The sequence below is a fragment of the Limulus polyphemus genome, unplaced genomic scaffold, assembly GCF_000517525.1.
Source record: "Limulus polyphemus unplaced genomic scaffold, Limulus_polyphemus-2.1.2 Scaffold2274, whole genome shotgun sequence".
NCBI lineage: Eukaryota > Metazoa > Arthropoda > Merostomata > Xiphosura > Limulidae > Limulus > Limulus polyphemus.
In genome coordinates this window covers 166,866-191,809 of record NW_013667884.1, presented here as the reverse complement: position 1 = coordinate 191,809, position 24,944 = coordinate 166,866, and the positions used below count along the sequence as shown (strand labels likewise).

Sequence of the window (24,944 nt, the reverse complement as noted above, 5' to 3'; positions counted from 1 at the left end):
TGGGTAATGAAGAAAAACTTTAATATAACAGCAAATGTACAACGTTTCGACAAGGTTTTGTCATCATCACCTGATATAATCACATAAACTAGAAATGTGTTGTCTTCACCTATATGGTCAAGGAAGTTCACTGAAAATGTCTTGCACTTTGGTTGTAGTGCTCATACCAAGTGAAGTTTGTAGGCATGCAGATGAAGTCATTTGTGAATGACATGGAGCAGGGATATTTTTGGCATGTTAATCTCTTTTGAAGCATGCCAAAGCAATTTTTGTGGGCTTTGCTGAAATGATTTGTGTACTTGTTCAGTAAGTTCATCAATAAGAGAAGGCCTTCCAGCTCCTGGTCATTGTAACACACTGCCTGTCTATAAGAACTTCTTCACCAATTCCCAGATAGTTGGTTTCCATGGTGGTTATTTCCTGTACTGACATCTGTAATTATGCTGCACCCCAATCACTGACTTGGTCTCTGCAAGCCAGATGATGCATTGAGCCTTTTCTTGCACGGTTACCCTTTTATGGGGTAAAACTACTCACTGGAGTGAAAAAAAGTATGACAGTAAAAACTGTTTGAACTGGGCTACAAGATGTTGAAAACTGTGTGGTTCAATTTCCTTAGCTATTTAATTATTACATTTTTCAATAGGAAAGGTAATTTTGGACTACCCTGTATAATTATTAAGCAGAATTTCAAATTCATTCCTAAGAAAATAATCTAATACTTCTGTATGTAAAAAGTCATTAGGCAAGAGATGCTGTTACTGATGGCTTTTAAATTTGATGATGTTTTTTTAAGAGTGATTGAAGTTTGGAATAATAAGTGTGTAAAATCATTTTGAAAAAAAAAGAAGATAACTCAAGATCTAACATATTTTCTTTGTCAGTTACTATTAATAGAATGGAACTTGCAAAAATGGTAAGTGCACTTTATTTCTTTAGATAATATAACAATCTTAGAATATTTTCTTTTACTTGAGCAACAACTGAGACATGTTCAAAAGATTTTTTTTTACCATATACAAGGTTTTACTGATCACCAAGATAAGCTTATCACAAAAGCTTGAAATGGATTTCATATGTTTAATATGTATTTAATCCAGTAGGAGGGGAATGTTTACTAGAGTGTACTTGAGAGTACAGGATTAACAAGCATAAAGATGAGTATACATGCATTAAAAATGAACTCAAGTTATTGTAAAAAAATAACTAATAATTCTCTGTTATCTGATAAAGGAAAGGAAGTGACCTTGTGAGGAGCAAAATTAATACCAGTGATTATAAAAGTGACTCACTGTAGACGAGTGACACCCTCACATGAACGTCAGCTTTTGAGTATTAAAGGGGGATAAAGTAATAAAAAAAATTACTTTGTTTTTGTATTCAATAGGATTACAAAATGTATTCAGTATTTTATTGTATTTTAGATGTTCTCTTTGTTAATGTAGTGGAAGGCTCACCTTCACGATCTCAGCTTTGAAGAAATGAACAAAGTTCCATTTGGTTTTATTAAGGTAAGCCTTATGCTTAAGCATATATACATAAACTGCACAATTTATACTTGTAAATACATCTTATGACAAAGAAGCCTCTTGTTATAGTGATTCAGCTTTGCTAGGAACACAAAACTTTGTAGTGAACCTGTTAGTATGGTGTAATGCTGGCTATATAAAGTTAAAAGGTTTTTTAAGGATGAAAAAAACATGTTAATGTAACATGAATATAGTTCATTTTACTGTATGGTATTAAATATTCTTCAATAATCATATATATATCAAATTTCTGAAAAGTGAAAAACTATACTGCAGTTGGTCTTTGGAACATAAAGAGAGAAAAGTAAGTTTGCAGCCACATTTCTCCTCCTGTAGACATTTTAATGCAAAAATAAAAATAAAACTTCTGCACATCTATCCTAGTGAAACTTGGCATGCATACAGAGCTGTTGAATTGGAATGTATGCAGCTAACTTCATGTTATATGATCAGCCACTGTCTTAGCTACATGTTGCATATTTCTGTAGTGGTAGTTGTTACTAGAATCCTAGCTCTCACAGCTATCAATATTCAAAGTATCAGGTGGCAAACTGAAACCACAGGTATGTGTTATCAGTATTAACACCTGCAACAGCCATAAAATCCCACTGTCAACATTTGTGTTGGATATACAAGACTGTTTGGTGTGTTGTTATTTAGTTTATATGATGATTTAGTATTTAATGATTATTTACTTTTCATAACAAATGTAAAAAGTAATTATTCTAAAGGCGATAATTGTGACAAGTTTGGTTGCGTAACTCAGTATAAGTTGTACACTGTATGTGTGGTTCAATTGTAGCATTGTTGACATCAAGTTACTCATACCTTCGGTATATTTCTTGTCACATTAAATGAATATTGTTACATTATAGCATCGCTCACACAGTTTATAGAAAGCTCCAGGCTTCAGTGAACAAGGTATATATATATATATATATATATATATATATATGTGTGTGTGTGTGTGTGTGTGTGTGTTACTAGAGAGTATAGTTAGGTCAGAAAAAAGTTAGAAAATGTGAAGTTAGGCAGCGTGTAAGTGTTTAGCCTTAATGGTGGATATTTTAAAGTGAGTTTCATAGTTTAATAGAGACAGGGAGAATAATTTGTCTTGTCAAAGGGTGTTCTAAAGTAATTGAACCCGTCTGTGTGGACTTTGATGAAAAGGTGACAATTATTTAAAGTTTGAGATACAACTGTGGTATCCCATGGAGTAATGTAAGTGAATCCATCACAGATTGTACAGTAAGAAAAAAAGTAGAGAAACAGTTCACCTTGTCAATTGGATTCTAAAGTAATTGCATCAGCCTGAGTGGACTTTTGACAGGAAAAGTAAATTATTTATTTAGTTTTAGATAAAACTGTGTTATTCTATAGTGTAGAAATTTTTTGTACATACATATGACTTGTTTTGAATATATTATTTTAAAACAAATGGCTAGTGTGCTGTCCTTTTATTGTTTGAATTTATTGTCAATAAATCACAGACACATACTGTAGACAATCCCAGCCCACTAATATTTAAAACCCTGATAATTTGCCTGAGGAGGTTTGATTTCTGTTGTTATTTGGCTAATCAATAAATACTTGTTTTTAGTCAAATCTTCTATTTTATTAGACAGAGATCCACATTTGCGGATAAAATTGAATGTGCTAGTGATTTTTCAGTAACATTAAACAGTTGTTATGTATGTGCTATATTGACATGACTTAGCTTGCTGCATCTCAAATTGAAATGATTTTTTCTTTTGATTTAAGCTCTCTTTTTTTCATTAAGTACAAAATTGTGTAAACCTGTGTAATCTCATAAAAGCACTTAGCAATATACAGGAAAATGGTTTTAGAATAATTACAAAAAAGGATTATTTTAAATCCTTTCTGTTCACCTGAAACTGAGCTTGAAAGGCCTTCCTTCTTCTATTGTTAAAATTACTTTTAAGTGTTGTTGTGATGTATTGTACGTATAGCCATTAGTACTGATTGTAATTAATTTTCCAAAACATATATACCTCCTCTTCCACTTATAGCTATTACTCAACTTCCAGGGTTTCTTCCTTTTCTCCTACAATATCTAACACAGTAACTTTTGTAGGCATCTGGGTGAAAAAGAACAATATAACAAGAGTGAAAAACTATTTTTCACATATAGTGAATTCACTTCTTTTGATCTTTGAATAATGAAGCAATATCAGGTGTTTAATAATTATGCTGGAATAATTGAAATAGGGGTTAAAGCAACTTATTTTACATATACTAACGGCTGGTAAATATTCACCATAAAAGTGACAGTGATGTTTGGATCTTTTTACCTTTATGCAATGTTACATATTTTTATTATAGTTTGTATCCTATTATATCCTGTGTTTGTTTTTAAAATATTGTTTTTTAACCTTAAAAAATATAATTGTATTTTATCTATTACATTTACTAAATGTAAGAATATTTATACAAGGCAATACTAATTTGTTAAAACTATATTAAAAATTTAAGTTTAAAAAGTAAAAGGTGTTTGTATCATAAGTCATAAATTCTTATAGTGTGTAACAATTAACTTACAAAGTATGTATATATATATATATATATATATATATGTGTGTGTGTGAGTGCATATGTGTGTGTATAGATATGAGTATGTGTGCATATATCTATACACACACACACACACACAGAGCTCCATAGCTAGCACAGACAGGAAATTATTAGTTAGCTAACCACTGTACTTTCCATACGTTGGTTCAACATCCACTACCTAGAAAAGAAAGTATGGTGATCTTACATGTTATTGTTATTAATGTCAGACAGATTAAATCAAATACCTTATTTATAATTTGTGACATATCTGGCTTTTTTCTACAGTGTGGTTAATTTCTTTTGAAAGTGAGAGTGAGTATAAGACTGTAAATATGCAATAATAGTAATAATTGGTGTACTCATACAACTTGTGGCATTTGATTAATAAAAGTGATACACCTTTTAAACCACAGTTTGTATTGTTGAAAAACAATGATATTTTGCAATAATAAATAATTGTGGTTTAAAAGTTGTATCATTTTTATTAATTCAATAATAAATTGATGACCCGGAGTTGCTATTTCAGCACTGATTAAAAGATATATTTTTTCAGTAACAAAATATTTGTTGTTCTTATATAAGCAACATTCTGGTCAGAAAGATGATACAAAAAACCTGGTGTAAGCCACTAACTTGTACAGAGATCTAAAAGTGAGCATAAAACTTTTTTCTTTATATACAGATTAGTTTGACCTGCATATACAAATTGTGTTGCATGAAGTACTTCTGAGAGGCATTGAGATATAAAATTGAGTGCATCAAAAGGTGTCACATGCAGAACATTCTGTAAAACTTACCTTCATGACTGATTAAAGCTTTGGTGGGGTGTATTTCAATTTTATGCATACAGTTGGTATAATTATATAGTTTAGGTTATATATCCGATAAACAGAAAGGATTTTGTTATAAGGATTTACAGGCTGATCAACAGCTTTGGCATTAAAACACTGATATGTCAGACTCCAGAATTTTAATAATTGTTTAACAACACTTCTCATATTGCATTTTTATACCATTGTTCACCAACCATGTAGTACTGGCACAATAAATGTAGCATAAATCACATGAACAATGTTACTTTTCATAAATGGAGATCTGGAAAGAACATTATTTTTTTATCAACAATAACAATTGGGGTTACAATGCATAAAAGTAAAACTGAGGATTGTGTTATTTGAAAATTTCTACCAGAAGAGTTTCTAAAAATCTACAATAAGAATTAATAATGGTTATTTTTAATTATGAGTAATGGGAAAACCACAAAAAGCCTCTGTGACCACTCTGCCTTACTGGTAGTGGTGTTTTTGGTCTTTAGCCCATCAGATTTTTTTTGTATTCAGTTTTTCTGACCAGATTACTGTTTATATATGCACAATTTTAAAATTGAAATCCTCTGTTTTATTGTAAACCTTGAATATTTTATTTTAAATCTGTATAATGTGATAAATGCTTAGATTTATGTTTGAATACGTAAGGATAAAGAAAGTTATTTATTTCCTATAGCAACATGTATTTCCTATAATTATATGATTTGTACCCTTAGAATAATTGTGTGCGTGTTAGATTACGTAAAGCAAGTGTAAAGGAAACTATGTATAATCTGTAGCTATTATGTTAAGTAATTTCTCATAATATCCTTATTGAAGATTATATGAAAAGTGTCAAAGTTGTCAATGTTATACACATTATATAAAAATATAGTGTGCCTACTACAAAATTTACAAAATGCCAAGTGTAATTTGTTGAAAGAAAAACCTCTATTTAAAAGTTTGTGTTAGTGTTATATAAAATCTTCCAAATTACAACAAATTCTAGCAAATCTAATAAGTTGTGATTAGTAAATGCTATAGCATATTTTCTTTGGAATGTTTGTGTCTAAAAATGTTAAATTTATAACTTTCAAAAGTAGAATCCTTTGTTTTATTGTAAACCTTGAAGGAAACTGTTAGTTAAAGAACTGATTAGCAGACTTATAGGTTATTGATATTTCCTGACAAAACTGTAATAGCAAAATATTGAGTTAATAAAGATATGTTCTGGAGATGTAGGTTGTTATTTTATTCACATTAATAGAAATATCTAGTAATATACTCCAGTTGATGTTAAATAAAAACTAGAATAATAGTTTCTTCAATCTGACTTACATAAGTAGCTAAATATTACCTGTAGGATAATGTTTTTCATATTTATGTGACTGTTTTGGACACCAAGTATGTTCAGTTGTTTTTAGATAGAAGCTGTACGACATTCTATTAACTGTTGATTCTAGTAGAATCATCCATTTACCTCTTGCATAAGCCAAATTTTGTGGTACATCTATTAGGCATGAAGATGTGTTAAGCAGTTTCTCTTTTTCTGTATGTTTTTATTTTTACTAAAGCCTTTCCATTATATCCAGTTCTGTCAATAATGCCATCAATATGAAAAATACATATCATTAAATTGTTTGCTTGCTTGTTTGTCTGCCTCGTTCACTCCACAGGTCACACTTCCCTCACGTGAAGGTGCCAAAAAGGAAAATTTTTTGTTGATATATGCATCTATCGTCTGCTAGCCGAAGTGGTAATTTTAGTGTTAACATATACATTACACGAATATATTGTATGCAGATTTGACATTTTTTGGTAAGTTTGAGTTAACATTTAATTTAGAAATAGCATTATAGGCCTATGTAGTTATAGATCATTAACTATACATCTACTAATAAATCATATATTTAACCTCACAACCAAAAGAAATGTATGCAGAATTTGAATGTTATGTGTGAAAAAACAAACAGTAGGCCTAGCATATAAAAAAATTATGCTGTCTACCATAAAATAGACTACGTACAAAGAGTAAGGCTTAAATTATATAACTTATTATGTAAAATGACATTAAAGTCAAGTCAGCGAATGTATTCTATTCTACTTTTTTTTTTCTCTGGGTGATTCAATACCTGGAAGTGGATTTTTTTCTTTAGATATATTATAAAGTACAATATTGAATTTTGTTTGTAGTATATTTCATACATCAATGTCATAATGTGAATATGGTATCGCATTCAAGAAAATATATTAAATATACATTAAAGCAAATTCAGCATAATATTACATACATATTTATGTTTGAAGTTTTAATATTTGTGGAGGGATGATGGGGGATATAGAACTAGGCTTATTCTTTTTGACAGAATGGGTACTTGTATGTGTATAAGATAATCTAAATATTCTTCATAAGAGCCTATTTATCCTTGCCAGTAAAGGAAAAACAAAAAACATTGTTCACAAGAAGGCCCTGATATAAAACAGGTGCATAGTTTATTTTCAAAAAGTGAAACATAAGGTTGTTTTTTTTATAAATTCACAAACTATTTTTTACCTATCAAAAGATGGAACGGGGAAACAGAGAGAGTGTGGTTGTTGTTTTTTCAAAACTTGAGCAATGCCACTAGTTAATTATAAAGGTATATGTAGTAATTTTTCCTGTTTATAGAGTTATTTTAAATTTAACCCATAGCTTGCCCATTGATACTTAGTTTTTAGCTATACACATTTTTAAGCCTTATATTTTTTACATTTAACAAAGAATATTAATAGAAATCACATAAAATATTAAAATGACAAATCAGCTGGCATAAAATTATTTATTGCATGTTTCTTTATTTCTAATGCTATAAATGCTTACAGTTTTATGGTGAATTAATTTTTTATTTCTAGAGTGATTGGCCCCAGAGCTTGCAGTCTTTTGTTAAGACTTGTCTTACTATGGCAGAGGCAAGATTTATGACTCATAGAGTCAACAACAAGCCCAGTGTAAATGTCACAATTCCACCATGCATCCAACTAGGAATGACCAAAAAAAAATACATGAAGTAAACCAACTGGCAAATTTGTTAGCCAATATTTGTAAGGAGGTGTGTTGTGACAGAGTTGTGGATGTAGGCTCAGGCCTGGTAAGGATATTCAAAATATCCATCAATCTTTGATTGTTGTGGATCTGTATGTGTTGTTGTTTTCTAATAAAATTAGGTTAAGTGTCAGTCATAGGATGTAAATCTTAGACAAATACCATTAATGTTAGATGTAAGATTTTTTAGAGATATATTGCTTTTTCATAGACTGAAAAGTTGAAGACACTTGGTCTTGAAATTGTGTGTTTTCATTAAATTTTAATTGCTTGCATAATTACTAATATTTAAAAAAAATATAGATAGACAGATCCATTTATTTATGTAAGTAAGACCACATAGTGGTTCTTTTAGAACTGTTATTCCAGTATTTAGAATATTACAATGACATAATTTGTGAGCTTTATTGAAATTGGCTTTTTTTTTGTAATGTTATCTACTCAAATTAAAACCATTATTGTGGATGTTACTACGTCACTCTTTCTACCCTTCTCGCCCATCTGTTCCCCATTCTTCTGAATTCTTCATGCGGCTTTTCTGACCAGGGTTTATTGGTATCAACCATTGCTGGTTACTGGTTAGCTCTTTCTACTACTTTCTCATTTTTACATTACTGTTAAGTTTATTCCTTCCTGGTCCTCCCTATGCTCTTCCATTCCTTTCACTTTCCTTCCATCCTTCTTGCCTTTCTGATTGAGACCTGAATGTTGTTATCCATGACCTTATCCTCCCTCCCTTTGAACCTATGCCTTTCTGTTCCCTGTACAGTCTTTCCCTTAAAACCTGTTTCCTCCTCCTATTCACCTGTGGTCATCCACATTCTGACATGTATGCTATTGATTCTTCATGCATTCTTTTCCATCACTCATATGCTCTTTTCTATCCTGATCATGCTTTTCTCCCTAAAACAACTGTGGCACATGAGGATGACAGCACATTCATTCCTATATCTCCTCCATCTATTTATCATCTTTATATTCACTCAGATCCTGATCAACTACTCTGTCCCATTTTTATTTGGCTAACACTGTTCCCTTTCATGGTTCCTGATCCTTTCTCATTATTTCTTGGAATCCTTCCACCCATGACCTTTCTCCCCTTACCCTTACTGAACAGCTTTGTTACCTAATCCATTTAGCAAATTCTTAATTGGATGGGGATGCTTGTCAATGCATTTTCACATCTAATCTGGTAAATTACATACTCTTTGGCTGCTCCCTTCCATTATCTGTTGGAGGAGGTTGTTTGGTTTGGCAAGTGGACAATCCTTCATATTTTTATCACATGACCATCATGTGGCTGTATCTTCTTCTTCGGGCTATATACTACCTATGGTCACCATTCTCCACACCTCTTACCGACTCTGACTTAGTAAGTTCTCTTTCTTTTTTTATCTGTGGCAAGTGGTGCCTTACCAGGCATACTTATCCAAAATGTACACCATGCAGGAATCTCAAGGCTTGATATAGTGCTCACTCATCCAATAGGGTATTCCACAAGACTGCCTGAGGTATCCTCACAATGCTCATTCTCTTAAATAAGGCCTGATTCAGACCATACTCACTCATGGGCTATCATAAGTAAAGCAGGCAGGGGATCCTCCATACCTAGTTTAGAACATAGGGCTGACCTGCTTTGAAAAATAAGGTTTTTGTGGCCACCCATTACAATACTTTATGGTGATGCACTTCACTGGGCTCCCTAATGCACTTTCATCCCCTTTTTCTTCTAGTGGAGCATGGGAGTCATTGCCACTTAACAGTTTCTAACCACTGAGATGGCGGACCACGGAGGATGCCTCCTGAGTATGACTGTTTCCACTCAGTAACTCAGTAGATTAGGGCAGTGGTGTTCTGTCCATGTAATACAGTTCATCCCTCTGGCTAGCTCTTTTTTTTCTTAAGCTATTTTATATAACTTATTCACCAATTTATTAAGAATGATTTTAAGCCTCAAAATATAAAAGAGACCTTACTGATCTCACATTAAGGCTACAAGTGAACAAAAGTGGTTCAGCTACTAATCTTTTTTAAAAAATATACCTTATTATAACTTAGGTTAAAGAATGACATTAACAGAAACCCAGTTTTAATACATTATATAAGTCTTACTTGTGACAACATCTAGATTAGATCCATTGTATTGATGAAGCTTTTTTTGTTTTTCATTTAGCATTACTAAATTTGGGAGACAGTTTTAATTTAAAACATTTGTTAGATTAAAATTTCAAAGTATTAATATTTTAATGTTAAGGTTTTCTTAATGGCAGTTTATTCTCTCAAAATTTTGAATAAAAACGGATCATTTATTGGTTTTGAATTTATTTAAAAATATATTTCTGTTATTAAAAATTTCTATAAATATTTCTGAATATTTCAGGGTTATCTAGGCCAAGTTCTTCATAACAACTTTGGTATTCAGGTTATTGGTATAGAGTGTGAGAAAGCTCTGTGTCATTCAGCCAAAGAAAGAACTTTAAAAGGTAAAGCAAAGTTTTGAGACATTGTATTTTACAATATGCACTGTTTATTTATTCTTTCATGGTAATACAATTTATGTGCTAGCTGTTTCAATATGTGATTTATAAAGGTATGTTGAAGTTGTTTTTAACCCTTTACTCCTGACATGCTCACTCATTCACCTTAGAGCCAGATTTTGTATAATACTCTCTCTCTATATATATATATATATATAAAATGTGTGTGTGTGTACAGCATTGTATCCAAATAGTCTAAGAGTAAGGAAGATATATTGCTGACTAATAAGATCTTGCATTTTATAGTTACTTATTTTTTAATGATAATAGTGTTCTGTAATTTCCTTTTATTATGTACTTGCAATCTTCTTATAGCAAGCCTGTGTTTAAAAATCCTAAATATTTAAGACTCTTCTGTAAAAGTTGAACAGTTTGATGTTTTTTATGAAATGTGTAAGCATAAATAACAAAAAACTTTATCTCTTACTACATGAATAATTTAGATGAGCTTTTTCAGAAACTGGTCAAAAAATAAGTCATTGTAATAAATAGAATGAAATAACATAATTTTCTGCCAATTCTCATGTACTTACCTCATTTATATGTATAAGATTGCATTTTTCAAATCACCAGTCTGCATTTCTTAAGGTCTACACTTTCTAGTGTACAAGTGATGTATTTGTATGACAATATTATCTTTTTGTGATAACTTGTGTTGTTGGCATTTAGTCTGGGCATATTTAAAGCTTTTGGGATTTTGCATAAAATATGATGTGCCAATTGTATTTATCACTTTTTTTATAGTGTACCATTTAAATTTCTTTTTTTTTTTAAATATTAATCTGTTTTTTTCATACACGTATACCTGATCATTAGGTGAGTGCAGTTTCAACATACATCACATAACAATGAAATTAACAGACAATAAAGAAGAGTTTGAAAAGCTACTAAGAAACTTACCTCCTCAAGTTAATTGTGAATGTAGGAGAAAAGCATTCAGCAAGGTGAGAAACTCAGCACTGCAATAATTATGTTACAGAATTACTGTCAGTTCAATATCATATCATGTCTCTCACTTTCAAAATAGATCTACCATATACTTGGTAGGAGAATGTAAACATATTCATACTCTTACACGTTTGTATCTGTGAAGAGTAACACTTGAATGTATGTGGGTTACCTTAGGTACTGATAGGCTTTGATAAGTTTCAATCTTATTAGAAAAAGGTTAGGATTGATAACACATTTCACTTGTTAGAATTGATTTTTACTAACTTCCACAGAAAGCTTAAATTTTGAGGTGATTATTCAAAAGGAAATCAACATTTTCTTTTAAGTTTTATGTTTTGTAGTAGTATGTTCTGAAGGTTGAGTGCAGATTATGGGTCAAGAGGAAGCACAGTACATCTAAAATATCAATCATATATTTTGACTTTTTCACCTTACTAACCTGTTTTAAAGTTTGAAAAAGACCAAGGTAATATTATAAGGTGTATAGTTTATTGTGGATCATGGCATATCAAATTTGTTAGGTTTAAAGCTTAGAAAGTGTTTTAAAAATAGTGTACATATGGATACACAAAAGAAAAAAGATAATTTTTATAATAATCAGGTACTCATAATCTAGAGTTAATATTTCATTTCTTCATTTTTGTTTTCCACAGAGAAGTACCACAAGATGTTAGAGTTAATTTAGCTAGTTTTTTAGAAAATTTGTAGCCATTGCCCAAGCACAGATTTTGTTTATATTTCTTTACCCTTTGGAATACTTATCAATTTATAAGAAAAACTTGATTAAAAAAAGCTAATTAAATATAATTTAGATACAGGTGAAGATTGAATTAGAAACAACTCTTGTAACTCTCTCAACTTGTACAAGTTTCATAATAAGATATAAATTAAACCAACATAAAATATAAGAGAGAGAAATCAAAGAATCAATAAAGTGGTCCAGGTGTTAACTATTTCTTTATTTGGGATGAACCATCTTGGTTTGGAGTTATTATGATATTGTACAATATAAGTTTGTTTTGTTCTGTTTATTGTTGTTATTGACATTATAATGATTGTTCTAAGGGAAGACCACAATAAACACAGAATGTTGTTTTCATTGAAAATTTTTATATTGAACAGTTGCAAGTAAAAGTTATTTACAGGTTTCAGATGACAATAATGGTGTGGTGCTTTGTGGTTTACATTGTTGTGGTGATTTAGGACCTAATCTTTTGAAAGAATTTCTTCAGAATGACCAAATCAGTGCAGTAATATGTGTAGGCTGCTGTTACCATTTGATGTCCTTAGATGGTGAGTATTTGTGACAGCAATACCTGTAGAGTGCTGTTAGCATTTGATATTTCAGATAGTGAATACTTATAATTTATATATATATTATTATTATTATACATATTTGCTTTTAGTACCTGTTACAAGATAGTACAGACATTTTGGACTTCTGATATACAGTGCAGCCCTTACCATCGTAATATATTTTATTTTGGTATTTATTACACTTTTTATCAGTGCAAACTATCTAATGGTGTGGTTTGTATACTTTTTAGTGTATGTCAAGTTAAAACCATACTTTCTATTTTGCTTTCCATTTTTCTCTGTTTTTGTGAAGTCTCTTAGAAAGTTTGGGCAGAGATTAGCTAGTTTTATATATATAATGTTATGGTGACCATTTTGCTATCAAATACCATCAGCTTTATTCTGGATGCATTAACTCTTTCCATACAGGGAACCCTTTTCTGTGCATGTCATGAGGTTTTACTGAGTTTCATTTAAAATGTAATTAAACTATTTTATTATCATTGTATACAAATAAACTTGATGTCAAAACAGTTAATAAATCAAGTACTAATATTATGTAAGTTATACATTCTTATTTTTATAAGGAAATATAAAAAAAAATCCTCAATCTCCCCTAGTATGAGAATTGTGACATTTGCTCTCTAAGTCTTTCCTCTTTTCTAATTTATTCACCAGCCCTTCAAGAAATATGGAACTTAACATAAATTGCTTATTATAATATAGGTATTACAAAGGCAAAGTTTAATTTATATAGCCTACAATCTTATTTGTTTATTGAGCAATAAACTAGAAAATCAAATCCACTTGCCATGCCACCTGTCACATTCTCTCTTTCACAAATTGCCAATAGCTCTCTCTGATGTTTTATACTATATTATTTATAACCAATAGAAAGCCAGAGTTTTAATCTGTCAAAGGATCTATCATATTATATTGACTTTTGTACAGAGAATTGTCTATTTCACTTCCAGTTTGAAAGATTTTTCACAAGCTTAGCTTAATATTTAAAGGCTCTTATTGCATAGGTAGAAATCCAGAAATATTATGATAGTTATAAGACATTGATTGCTTTGTGCATGTTGTTACTCTGTCTTCTTAGATGCATTATTTAATCTTTTTAAAGTTATTTTGTGTAATAATACTATTAGTATAAAAAAGTAGGCTTAAGTTTCATTGCCAGTCAACAGCAAAAATGTACTATGTTTCTTGTTTTTCATGTGCATTCTTTATTTATTAGTATAAAAGTAACTAAAATGTAAAAATTAGAAACTTAATAGGTTATATAAGGTTAGGTAAGAAAATTAACAATAAGAATAAAATAATTTCTTCCCAAGGAATGCTTGTGAGATGCGAGCAGCTCATGCGTTACATAATTTGATACAGTAACACGAGCTGCACAATCGCGAATGACTTACAACTTGTGTGGTGGGATTATAAGTTATACATGGTTCAAAGGGCAATAGCACACTAAAATTAAGTATAAAGAAATGAATAGTGTTATGAGCTTTAAACTATTTAGGATAAATAGTTGTAGTTTCCTGTTCCAATTTGCAGTCATTCTAGAAAAAAGGGGTAATTTAGATTTATTTTTTTATGGTGGTTACAAGGTTGGTCAAATTGAATAAATGGGTATAAGGGTATGGCAGAGAAAATAACAGATAGAATATAAAACTTTACTGCCAAAAAACGTTTGATATTTATTTAGGAAGTTTTAGAGATTATGCAAATGAAACTTGACAATTTTCAGATCAAGAAAAGTATTTTTAAACTTAACATGAAAATCACTTTGTATTCAGAGCAGTCAACACTCTGACTTCAAATATTCATGGACAAATTAATTAATTAACAAAATTTAATTTTTTCTGTACTAAAGACTTTTAATGTTTACTTGAAAGCTTGCCAAGTTTAACGAAGATATGTTAAGAAACCTCATAATTATGTTATGTTTTGTTGCACTCATACAATTCCTGAAATGGGATAGGTGCATTGCACCTATAGTGTAGTCATAGGGTTAATCAATATGCCCTCATCTGACTCGAGCAGAAACGTTTTTAGGCTTCAGTATTAGCTAAAAAATAATGAATTATAAACAGATTTTACAAGGTTGGCATGTATGCTAGATGCTCAGTGAGGTGCATTCAACTTGCAGCAAGGCACAGAATAACTCATCTCCAGCGATGCCAAACATCTGCAAAGGACAAATGACATGATAGAACAGTATTTTCTTAAGGAGTTGACCACTTCATCTTGTAGCCAGATGATAAGCATTATATTTATTTAAATATAACCTGAAACCAGATTCAAACTCATTTTCATGCAGGAAAATTATTCATATGGGAATAGTTGAAATTTGGTGTGATCAAGAATAAACATTGGTGTATTTACCAATCCCTACATCATGTGGAATTGTTCTATTTGATACCAGATATTATAGGGACAACTTTGTATGAAACTTTTCCATATGTTGGTGTGATTGGCCATGACTTCAGCCTAATGGATGATAATGACTGCCCATCCTCCACCATGCTAAACTGGTTAACACTGAAGATAGGGAAAATTATTAAACAAATGCATTATTAGTAATATATGTTTTGTAGTTGTGTACATAAGTCTGTGTATAATTTTGTTATTTTCCGAAGCATGCGGTTGTGCTTCATTATGTCAAACAAACAAATGTTATTAACTTAAAGTGAAGTTAAATAAATTTTGTGTGATAAGTGAATTGTACCATTTTCTAAGCAATAATCTTAATCTTTATTAGCCTAATTGTGTATTAATACCAGTCTTTTACAAAATAATTGTCAGAGATCTTAGTTTTTAAAGGAATTTGATATTCATTTTATATTTTTTATCACAAGATGCCATTTTCTTATTAATATACATTTATCAATCATGTCAGATTTTATAAGCCTGGGTGTTTTTGTATTTCATTCTTGTAAAAGACTTCTGTCAATATATCACATTAACATGTGCATGGGTGGGGGTAGAAGTGTGCATGACTCGATCTTTTACAGAGTGCCATTCAACTGTGCATGTTATCCTACGTTGCTGATTTCACAACAATCCATGTTAGAGAAAATACAAGATACAACGTATAAGGTTACTGTCAAAAACTTCAGAAGTTATGCAAATGTAATTTGTAAACTGTAATATTGATGAAAAAATTTTTTTTCACATGAACACCAATTTGCATTCTGACTTGTCTGAGTCAGATGACTTTGCCATTTCACGGGCATATCATTCTTACAAAGCCTTAATTAACACCTCTGATTTTATGTGTACAAAAAACTTGTACTGTTTACTAAAAGCTTGCCGCATTTCATGAAGATACACTTAGTAAATTTGGAATTATGGTCAACATTACTTCTCTATTATGGGGTCAATCCAATGGACAAACCCTGTGCACCTTCAATTAAACTTTTCACTTAATATTTATTGAACATACACTGCAATGTTCACTTTCTCATTAGGATTTTTCACTCACTAATCCTTGTTCAGCACTTAAAGTTAAGGAGTTTCAGGCTTAAAGATGCATTAAACATGTCCAGACAAGATAAGATTGTCTAAAAAAATGTAGTCTCTGTAGAAAAATATTGTTGACAATTGTAAGGACTAAATGAGGCATTACTGCACCCAGTATTCTCAAATTATTATATGATCCTTTGATGAAATACTTTTATCCATCTCCTTCAAATTTTAATTTGTTTACCTATTCCCAAACTTTTGCATTTAATTATATGTTCCATAGTTTCCAGTGTCCCGTGAAACTAATGAGTGTTTGTTTAAATAAATATGTCAACAATTATATAGCCAAGTATTCAGTTATTTGGCTAAAAGTACTTGACCAGATACTTGGTTTCCAGTACCCAACTGAAACAGTATCATGTCTACTTTTAAGCATGCAACATCAGTACCAGGCTGCCTTTTCTGTTTGTAATGGCAGTTCTTCATATTGAAGTGAAATGGTGTAACATGTAAAGATGTAAAGTCACATATACTAAATGTTTATTTAAAAGCATAGGCTAAATGGTTAACTATTTCCATTTTGGATCACATTCCTGATTTGCATAAAAATGAACTGATGAGATGATTGCCATTATTTTATAACAGTAGTGTTTGTCTTGTCGTAGCTAAATATATTACAATTCAATTATCATTTAATTGTTTTGTACAAGGTGTTCATGCAGTATTTGATCAAGTTGCATGATAGTTGCTGTATTACTGCCATGATTGTGATGGAATACCTTGAACAGGAAACTCTAAAGGTCTTGAATTGTTCAGCAAGAAGTCCTGATCTAAGTTCCATAGAACATGTTTGGGACTTCTTTTAATATAGTGAATATCAATGATTTAGCACACCATACAAAGTCAAAGAGTTTAACATTACTTGGTAAAGAGAGGACAAAATTATCCAAATATAGAGACTGTGTCAGTGTTCCCCATACACACCAGTGATTTTGTTTTTTCAAAAATTGACTCTTCAAATAAATTCATTAATTCAGATGCTTTAAATGTGGTCACTAAATATGTTATTTGGTTTTTTAGTTGAACTGTTTAACTAAAACTTTACCCTTTTAGTTTTGTAAAGTAGTTTAGTTTATATTACATAATCTTTTCTTGATGTCTTCTTAGTAAACAACATAAGTAATTGAAAACTGACATCTATAATTAAGAATAATGCTCTTCATGTTCAAAATAGGTTAATTAGTAATGTAGAAGCCTTAAGCTGAGTTCAAATTAAACTTGTTACTCCTTCATTATTTTTTGTGACAGAAAGAAGTGGTAAGAGTTGCTTTAAGAATTTTCCTTTGAGCCAGAAGTATAAGAAGATTTTTCAGATTGTCAAAAAATATAATCCTGACTGGGAACTTTCACAATATGGACTGAGGCTAGGAGCTCAAGAAACACGTGCTCGTTGGTTCAGTGAAACAGATGAAGATCATGAAGCACATACCAAACACCTTGCTTACAGAGCTATTCTTGAAGCTTTCATTGAAAATGGTTTGTTGTTATGTATATTTCTAAATAATGGAAAGTAAGTTAACATTAAAGTTGTATGTATGTATATATATATATAGCAATCTTTTATAGGTATAACTATTTACATCTATGGGCTGATTTGCAATATTTGTAGGACAGAGATAAATTATTGTTCAATAGCATTTTGCCCATTTTTCCATTGTGCTCTTTCACCAAGAAGCTACCATTGTTATGCTAAAAGATGTCACAATTTTAATTTTGGTTCCTTTTAGGTGAGCGAATGGTTACAATTCTGTCTTTCTCAATTTGTTTTTTCACAAATACATAAATAAGACATAACCAGATTAATGGTAGCAGTATAGACCATGATGTCATTACCACCTTCAACATTGTTTACATAGAGGGTAAATGGTAAATAAAAGAATATGAAGTCCTGTGGGATTATATTCCATATGTTTGTCAACTGCATGTCAGGTTATAGTAAAAAATCCACTTATTTTAAATATTGGTTCATACGGTTATTCAAATACAATATTTTTTAGTCTTCTAAGATAAGAGCTGTTGCAACTACATTCAAGAAGAAAGTAAATTTATAGTTCTCAGATACTGGGTTTGAGATTAAATATCAGTTACCGGTAGTTTGATAACATTTCCTTGTACTTTAAGTTGAAAAATAATGGTTAGTTTTCATGTGTATAAGGAAACAAACTTAATGTCTAAGAGATACATCAGATAAGTGCTACAGTAAACATAGGGTGACAGATGAATAAAAAGAAAATCAATGGGATTCTTAACTTTTGCCTTATGGCCATCTTTTTTAGATTTAGTGTGACAGTTTTCTTTAGATTGCTTGTAATTGTAGGTTCAAAATGTTTTTTCTGGTGCTTTAGTTGTAAATATGACTGTGTACAACTATGTTTGGCAAAATATTGTGTATTTAGACCAGCAAGTGGTTTGAACCAATGCTCATTGTTGCAGATATATTATGATACCTAAAAGGCTTAAGTTTTCACTGATAAAGAATATTGTATGAAGTTCTGTGGAATTATGTTTCTCTAGGTGATAAAGTGGTCATCTTATCAGTTTCATTTTGTACTTTTAGAAATCAGCTAGTATAAGTTATTTATTTTGTTTTTTATGAACTTTAGATTTTATCTGACACTCACAAGATATAACTGCTATCTTGAGATTAATGTGGCTTTTGGTATTATGTTTGTTCTTGCATAACCCTGGAGGACTTTTTAGTCAGAATTGCATATGGTTATTATAAACCATCACCTACTGGAGGAAAGAAGCAACTTTTTCGTGCTGTTTAAGTTATCTTTTGGGGAATGTTGTGTTCAGCTTCATTATAATCAAGTATGGTTTTATGATCAGCATTCTTGGATATGCATTCTGAACTCTGATGATTGTTGTAATTTTTAACATATGGATTTGTAATAGGCCAGAGTTTTTGTTCTCCCTTGTTACTGTTGTTTATACTTGAGATGTTGATTAAGGGTTCCCATGCTACCAGGAAAATGAGAAATAATTAGTAGAAAATTAGATTTTGTTCCAGGTTAAGAAAAGTCTTGAAAAATGGTAAAATGTTGTAAAACCAGGAAAAAGCTGGGAATTCGTGGTTTGCCAAGCTGATTTTATTATTTTTGTGAAGGATTCCTTTGTACAATTTGAACAGTGTTAGCAGTTGTTGATACATCAACCTATTTAGTCTAATTCTGGTCAATCATTTAGTAACAATAGAACTCACATTAGTAATATAGCTTTGACTTATTTTAAAAGTTATGGTTTTGAATATAAAATATTTTTAAATTTAAGATCAGTGAAACTAATAGTAAAGGAAATACCATTTAAATTTTGGATAAAGATGAATATTTAAGTAAAGGCTGAAGACATTTTTAATGATTTAACCAAGTTTGTGAAATTATGCCATGATCCTGATGGTGCAAGAGAGATTAGGTTACAAACGTACCTTTTAAAACTGATGAAGGATAATATTCTAAATGAAAAACAATGTTTCATCCAGTAGTTTTTATACTCTTCCTAAAATTCATAAAGAAAACTATTCATTAGTAACATTGGAACTTATAACTGGGATGTAGATATTTTGTTACAAACATTTAGTTAGTGGACATTTCATTACCACCATATTGTAACTAGGACAACTTGTGATGGGTGCATTCTTGTCGCATCATTTTTGTGATATGGCAGTTTTTGTTAGGAATAATGACTTTGTGACAGGTAGTTTTTTAAATATATAATGGATTAGAGACAATAATAAAGAGTGATAATACTAAATTGTACAATCATTTTGGGGATCATTCAAAAATTACATAATGCGTTGGGTGTGAGATGGTGTCTGAGCCTGTATTACAATGTGTTACAGAGGGTATGGGGTGTCCTGAACAGTGTTACATAAAATGCAAATCAGAGTGAAAACAATTTAGATTGACAAGAACACTTATTGTAATTTAACACCCTTTGATTTGATTTCTAAAAACCTTTAACCCAGGTTAAGGTTACTATAAATATTTTATAGTTTTTGATATTACTATTGGGCATCCTCTTTAACATTGCATATGTGAAATCTCCAACAGTAAAATGAAGAAAGGTTAATCGTCAAAGCCTTCTAACAGATACTTGTTTATTATGACACATTTTTATTTAAGTTACAGTTTTTTGAAAAGTTCGTTGGAAGAATCTCCCTTACAGAGAATGGTTGTGTTAGTAAAGAAGTGAGCCTACAATTTTGTAAAATACACAAAATTACCATACCTCAAAATGGTATCAAAGACCATGCTTTAAACTTAACAACTACATTTATATGTAATATATCAAATTACCATGCTTACAACAGTATGGTAGACCATTCATATGATCATATACTAAACAGCTACAAAAAATTTTATATAATAAGCTATATACTATCAATGTGTAAGTTTGGTTACTAGTGTCAGCACTTTAAGCACCAGTAATTATAATTATTAAATTATAATTTGTATCCATAAACCTTAAATAAACTGTAGACAGAAAAAATGCATTGTTACGTAACAAATATGCACCATATTTCTCATAAGGTGTACTTTATAATTTTATTGATAGGCTTGTTACTCATTGAGCATTTCTCATATAAAGTTCGCTACCATGTTGTTATTGAAAGTAACTGTAAATGAGGTATTGGAGAAAAAGTGTAACTGTTTATAACGGCTCCTAAGTTATCATTCTCAAGAGCTACAAGCGAATTTACCCCTTTACACTTTTGAATAAGTTGTAAGTCAGCATATATAATAATTAAAGTTATAGTCCAGTTTTATATTTTAATGTTGGAGTGTATATATGTGAGTTATATATTCTCACCTGTTTCAATATGTGCTCCGAAGAAGGAATTGTGTGGAAAAAGAAAAGGAGACGTGTGGCAAGAAAAAGGCAATTTTCAACTTTCAGAGAATATGCCCTTGCTATAGCTGATGGCTTTTCTTGTTCAGGTAACTATAACAAATATTAATATGATTATGTTTTGTTAAGATATTATCTTGTTTATTTTATAATAGTTCTGGTATTTTTTTTTTAAATGTACTGAACATTAAAATGCAGTTTGTATTTGAGTTCAAATTAGAACAAATTAAAACTGAAGCAAACCATGGAGTGTAAAAACTATCCAAGTTATTTAATAAGTTACTATATAGCATACAGATGTTTGATTAGTTAAAATCAAATCAAATTAAAAATCTACCATGGTATGTAGGTTAGGCATAAAAACATCTTTGGTAATAATATCCAGTGATAATTTTGACAATCTGAAGATGCTAGTGATGTACATGAGACAAAATGATTGAAAGCTTAGTTACAACAAATCAAAATAAAATGTACTCAGTAACACCCTCACCATCACACAGGTTTATTCATTGATATTGGATCAGAATTGCATTAAAATAATAGACCCAAAATTTCCTAAAATTGTTCAAATTACATTTTATCATTGAACTCCACTATTTCTTGTACCATTATGTTATCTTACGTACGATTTTTAAATAGTGATCAGAAAATAAAACTAGAAAAAATACTTCTTCACTTTTAACATGTAATTAACATTTTGTTTAATACTTAATGAGCTATCAGTATATGGTGTTCTGTGTTATTTTAAAGTTTTATATGTGGCACTTAACAACTTGCATATTGTTCATAATATATATGATTATTTAACAAAATAGAATATACTTCTCTTTTCCTGGGATAGTTAACACTTTATCATTAAAAGTTCCATAATATGTAGCTAAAGTTCTTTTGGTAATGTGATGATTATGAAAATGTGAAAGTTTTGTCTTTGAAAAGTGTTTAAATATACATTATTAAGTAAAAAGTCTTAAAGATTTTAAATTACTAGTACTTAAAATATTTACAATGTTTTGTGAAAATAAGATAGTGGCATGCACATGACTATTCAATGCAACCAGTCAGCCAAGGAAATCATAAGGAGGTAATCAGCCAAAGAAATTATATAGAAGTTATCAATCAAGAAATCTTATGTTAATAGTAGACCACCACTTTTCTTGTGGTGTGGTTTGTCTGTGCTGGTTCAAAGAAAGAACTTAACAGAAGTTGTCAGTCCAAAAAATTTTAAGTTAATAGTAGACCACCATTTTCCTTGTGGTGTGATTTGTCTGTGCTGGTTCTAAGAAAGAACTTGAATTTGTATTTTTTATTGTTGATAAATAAATTACCACTTTTATTAATAATGTTTTAAAATGCCTGGTTACCATTACGATGATTCATTGGCCTATTCTGAAGAAAATTAACAATATTTTTAATAGTGAAAGTCCCTTTATTTGTTTTCAACAGTAAGGAAAACAACCTGAAATATTTGGACTTAAAAGAAGAAAAAAAGACTTGTTCAGGTCCTTTGAAAAAACATGCACATATCGTGTGGTTGAGAACAGATGAGAGTTTTTCATACCTTTAATGGAAAATGAATTTCTATAAGTAAGTTATATAAGATTTGAATAGTCCAGTACAAACAACCTTCCAGAAGGCATTATGATCATCATCAGTATAAATTGTAATCACAGTTTGAAAAGATGAAAGTTTCTGTAAGTGTCATCGCTAAATCCTAATATTACACAGGAAATATGCTGATGCAAATAATGATAAGTTTGTTTTCTTTTTCAGACAAAGAAAGAGAGCTTCTAGTGGAGAAATTAGTACTCTCGTATGATTTATACAGTTCTCAACTGTCTTTGGTAGAAGCTTTCACAGTAGGTATTTCATAATTATTATGTTGTATTTCAATCCTTATCACAAGTGAGGAACATTTAAAAAATATTTATTTGCGATTATGCTGAGATTCCATATACATTCAGATGACAAGTAATTCAACATATTATTTTTCTGAACTGTTCAGTATATTTACTTGTCATTTGCTGTTTGCGGAATACCTGAATCTTTTCCTCTCATCAGTCCAGAATGAGATTCATACAGTATGCTGCCACTTCCTTTCTGAAATAATGTAATTTTTGACAAACCATCTGAAGGGAGCCCTGCAACCACAGATAGAAATAATTAATAACACACTTTCATTTAGGGATATAATTTTATGTGTTTGTATCTTCTCATAAATAATCCATGTGATTATGTCTTCAAATTTCAGATCAGCTGTTGATGGATAATGTACGGTGTAACGAAACATTGTCATAAGAAAAGAAAATTGTAAGAAACTTATACCATCACTAACCCACTAATCAGTGTGATTCTTAAAATTTTTAATTGGTGAACAAGATTGATTTTTATTATTTACCAAATATTAAACTTTATTGTTCAACTTATTGTGTCAAATTGACACATGTAAACTTTATTCATACTTTTTAATGCTATTAACTACTGCCTCTTGGTTGCTCACTAGATCTGAAAGCTCATGATGTTAAAAATTGGGTGGGCAGAGCACAGAAAGCCCATTGTTCAGCATTGTGCTTAACTAACATCAAAAGCTTTCACTACGACATCCATTTCAGTTATATTAAGAATACATACTTGGAATTTGTAATATAACTAAAAAAACTGTAGATCACTTGAATATTTGAAAGTTGCTCTAAGGAACTAATAGAACAAACATTAAAAATAAAGTTTTATAATACCAGCTTTATTAGCTTACCAGATTTTTAATACCAGCTTTATTAGCTTACCAGATTTTTATTACCAGCTTTTTATAACAAATAGTAAGTTTATTAATACCAGACTTGCTAGATTGCAGTCTTCTTGTAATAGGTTTTCTAGCATTTATTTTTGATAAGGAGATGCCATTGAGGTGTAAATGTTCCCAAGATAATTTTACCTAAGAGATATAAACTGAAATGTTGTTACTGCAGTAATGTTATGGAACACGAGAAGGTATTTAAGTAAATATAACAAAACCAAAAAGTGCAAACAAACTGTCAATCCTAAACACTCACACTTGTTTCACATTAGGTTTTCTTTCTTTCTGCATATTGCTATTTTTAAGAATTTTTTTAAGTTATTGTGGACACTCAATCCTTGTAGTTTTTTAGTTAGTTTTGATGTTGTTTCATTATTTACACAAGTATCAGTCAACAAATCTATTGATTGTGCTCTTTCTTGCTTTATACAGAATGAAAATCCAAGAACACAGCTTTCTTCAGAAGGTTTAAAACTAATGTTAATCTTTACAACAACAACAAACTATATTTCAATTTAATGAGGAATTGACGAAATAAGTATATGCAGTCCATTAGCACCTGTTCTAGCTAACATCTTCATGAATATGCTTGATTATAAAGTTAAAAATATGGTTAATCAACGATTATGCTTTTTTGCCAGATACATTGATGATGCATTTGATGGCTTTGTATCTGAACAAATGGTTGAACAGTTTTTAGTATTTTTAAATTCATTACATCCTAATATTAAATTTACCCATGAGAATGAGGTTGAGTTATCTTCTCTCAGTGTCATGGTGAGTAGGGTTAATAATGCTTTAAAAACAAAAGTGTTCAGGAAAGGAAACATATACTGATCTTTACTTGAATTGGTCATCAGCTCATCACAATCTTAAAAATAAGGATTATGAAACTTTATTGACTATAGCAAAAAATTAATTGCAGTTCAAAAGAAGAGATGGATAAGGAAGTACATTATCAGAAAAATGTATTGGTGAAAAGGAATAATTATCTTATCA

General features: G+C 30.4%; 1 pseudogene; it reads left to right on the top strand.

Moving 5' to 3' along the window:
* Positions 1–24,944, top strand: part of LOC106466487 — a 32,100-nt pseudogene that overhangs the window by 1,968 nt on the left and 5,188 nt on the right.